This window comes from Cervus canadensis, chromosome 13 (assembly GCF_019320065.1).
Source record: "Cervus canadensis isolate Bull #8, Minnesota chromosome 13, ASM1932006v1, whole genome shotgun sequence".
Lineage (NCBI taxonomy): Eukaryota > Metazoa > Chordata > Mammalia > Artiodactyla > Cervidae > Cervus > Cervus canadensis.
The window spans coordinates 50257219-50260696 of record NC_057398.1 but is presented as its reverse complement, the minus strand read 5'-3'; the positions used below and the strand labels follow the sequence as shown (position 1 = coordinate 50260696).

The following is a 3478-nucleotide window of genomic DNA, read 5'->3' as shown; positions in this document are numbered from 1 at the left end:
CTGGATGTCAAAGAGTCTTTGAGCATGAACAGTTAATGCTTTCTCCTGCTTATTTAACTTATACACAGAGTACATCATGAGAAATGCTGGGCTGGAAGAAGCACAAGCTGGAATCAAGATTGCTGGGAGAAATATCAATAACCTCAGATATGCAGATGACACCACACTTATGGCAGAAAGTGAAGAGGAACTAAAAAGCCTCTTGATGAAAGTGAAAGAGGAGAGTGAAAAAGTTGGCTTAAAGCTCAACATTCAGAAAACTAAGATCATGGCATCTGGTCCCTTCACTTCATGGAAATAGATGGGGAAACAGTGGAAACAGTGTCAGACTTTATTTTTTGGGCTCCAAAATCACTGCAGATGGTTATTGCAGCCATGAAATTAAAAGACGCTTACTCCTTGGAAGGAAAGTTATGACCAACTAGATGGCATATTAAAAAGCAGAGACATTACTTTGCCAACAAAGGTCCATCTGGTCAAGGCTATGGTTCTTCCAGTGGTCATGTATGGATGTGAGAGTTGGACTGTGAGGAAAGCTGAGCGACGAAAAATTGATGCTTTCGAACTGTGGTGTTGGAGACAACTCTTGAGAGTCCCTTGGACTGCAAGGAGATCCAACCAGTCCATCCTAAAGGAGATCAGTCCTGGGTGTTCATTGGAAGGACTGATGCTGAAGTTGAAACTCCAATACTTTGGCCACCTCATGCGAAGTGTTGACTCGTTGGAAAAGACCCTGATGCTGGGAGGGATTGGGGGCAGGAGGAGAAGGGGACGACAGAGGATGAGATGGCTGGATGGCATCACCGACTCTATGCACATGAGTTTGAGTAAACTCCGGGAGTTGGTGATGGACAGGGAGGCCTGGTGTGCTGCAGTCCATGGGGTCACAAAGAATCAGACACGACTGAGTGACTGAACTGAGCTTCCCATGTATGAGCTTCCCTTGTGGTTCAGCTGGTAAAGAATTCGCCTGCAATGCGGGAGACCTGGGTTCGATCCTTGGGTTGGGAAGATCCCCTGGAGAAGGGAAAGGCTACCTACTCCAGTATTCTGGCCTGCAGAATTCCATGGACTGTACGTATAGTCCATGGGGTCAGGAAGAGTCGGACATGACTGAGCAACTTTCACTTTCACTTTCCCAAGTCTTACCTCTTTGGGCCCATTTGCCACTGTGAGAGGTAAGTAGGACAAATGTTGTTGTCATGACTATGTCACACATGAAAATGCAAGCCCAAAGAGGGTAAGTGATATATTTGAGGTTAAATAGCCAATTAATATGCAAAATGGAATCTTAATTCCAAGTTTCCTGATATCACATGTTGACTGTAAACCCTCAGTGGTTCAGTCATTCAGTTGTGTCCCACTTGTGACCCCGTGGACTACAGCCCACCAGGCTCCTCGTCCATAGGATTTCTCAGGCAAGAATACTGGAGTGGGTTGCCATTTCCTCCTCCAGGGGAATCTTCCCAACCCATGGATCGAAACTGGATCTCCTACATTGCAGGCAGTCTCTTTACCAACTGAGCCACAAAGGAAGTGTAAAACTAGAGTAATAATTAAGTATTTAAATAGGATATAAAGCGTTTGCCTAAATCTTAAAGATCTAAAGTACGTTAGTTTGCTAGGACTACTGTAACAGTACCACTACTTGGTGGTTTAGAATGACAGGAATCACTGTAGTTCTGGAGACTTGAGATAAATCAAGATGTCAGCAGGGTTGAGTCCTTTTGAGGTCTGTAAGGGGGGATCTATTCCATGCCTCTTGCTTAGCTTCTGGTGGTTTTCTGGAATTTTTAGTATTTCTGCATCACTCCAATCCATGCCTTCATGTTCACATGGTATTCTGCCTGTGTACATGCCGGTGTCCAAAATTTCCCTTTATAAAAGGACACCAGTCATATTGAACAAAGGTCCTACCAACTCCAGTATGACTTTGTCTTAACAAATTATGTCTACAGTGACTCTGTTTCCAAATAAGTTCACATTTGTTAGGCAATAGGGCTTAGCACATACATTCTGAGGGGAAACAATTCAACCTACAGCACAAAAATATGAAAATTTGTTCCACCTTTGCAAGCCCAACAGTTCATAATTGATGCTTTTGTTCCAGTAAGTCCTTGGAACTAAGAATGGTTTTTAGGACGGTAAAGTTTGCCATTGTATAGAGACACTTAATGGGCTTTCTAGGTGGCGCTAGTGGTAAAGAATCCACCTGCTAAAGCAGGAGACGCAAGAGACACAGGTTCAATCCCTGGTCAGGAAGATCCCCTGGAGGAGGAAATGGCAACCCACTCCAGTATTCTTGCCTGGAGAATCCCATGGACAGAGGAACCTGGTGGGCTACTGTCCACGGGGTCGCAGAGAGTCGGACACGACTGAGTACACACACACAGACACTTAATACCTTAGGGCAGATACATTTCCCGGGCTGCTATGTGGCTAATTTTACTTTAGTCTCAATAAGTAATCATGAGTACTTCATGAATTATTGAGTCAAATGAGTGTGGAGAAGCCACTGTTTGCATTCAGTTTAAAGGATGCATCCATTTCAATTGCATTTTGAGAGTGACGGCAGCTAATGAATTGTGTCCACTGAAGAGCCTGGTCCAGATGGCACAGGCTGTCCCCTGGTAAAAAGGGATTTGTGCAAAAATACAGTTTGAAGAAAACAGTTTATTTTAGTCAAGAAAATCAGGGAACATGGCCTGGTACTAACTTGGGTGAATTTATTCTGGAAACCTTTTCTGCTTTAACATTCAAAGGCTGATCCCAGGGATAAACATTCTGCTCCTCCACAGGGGTCTTGTCTGACTCATTTAGCAACCATGAAAATTATACCACAATGCGCACACACATGGACATACACACATACATGAAACAATTCATGAAACAAAACTTCTCCTTACTACAATGTCCTCTAAGTTTTTCTACTTGATTGTATTCTTTAAAAAATATTTATTTATTTGACTGTGCTGGGTCTTAGCTGCTGTATTCGGGATCTTAGATTTTTGTTGCAGCATGTGAACTCTTAGTTGCAGCATGTGGGATCTAGTTCCCTGACCAGGGGTCGAACCCAGGTCCCCTGCATTGGGAGTGCAGAGTCTTAGCCACTGGACCACCAGGGAAATCCCTGTATTCTATTTTGTTTATTAAAAATGTCATTTGTACACCACTAAAATAGGTTCATGACCTGCAACTTTGGAAAAAACCTGATCTAGAATATGTACTCAGGAGTGAAACTACTAAGTCCTAGTTAAAAATGTTTAACTTTACAAGGAAATGCCAAATGGTTTTCCAAAGTGATTACAGCAATTTACACTCCCGCTAGGAATGTGAAAGAATTCCTGTAGCTTTACCTCTTCTCTCCCACACTTGGTGTTGTTACAATTCTTAATTCTTGCTAATCTGGTGTGTATAAAAAGGTATCTCAGTGTGGTCTGCACTTGCAATTCCCTGAGGAATAATTAGCTTGGACTCC

The 3478-nt window shown here is 43.0% G+C and overlaps 1 non-coding gene across 1 annotated transcript; it reads right to left on the bottom strand.

Annotated features, from left to right (window-relative positions):
• Window positions 1-3052: 3052 nt before the first annotated feature.
• On the bottom strand, window positions 3053-3125 carry TRNAG-CCC. The gene has a single exon. It is a non-coding gene; the product is annotated as a tRNA-Gly (tRNA).
• Between the last annotated feature and the right edge of the window lie 353 nt (window positions 3126-3478).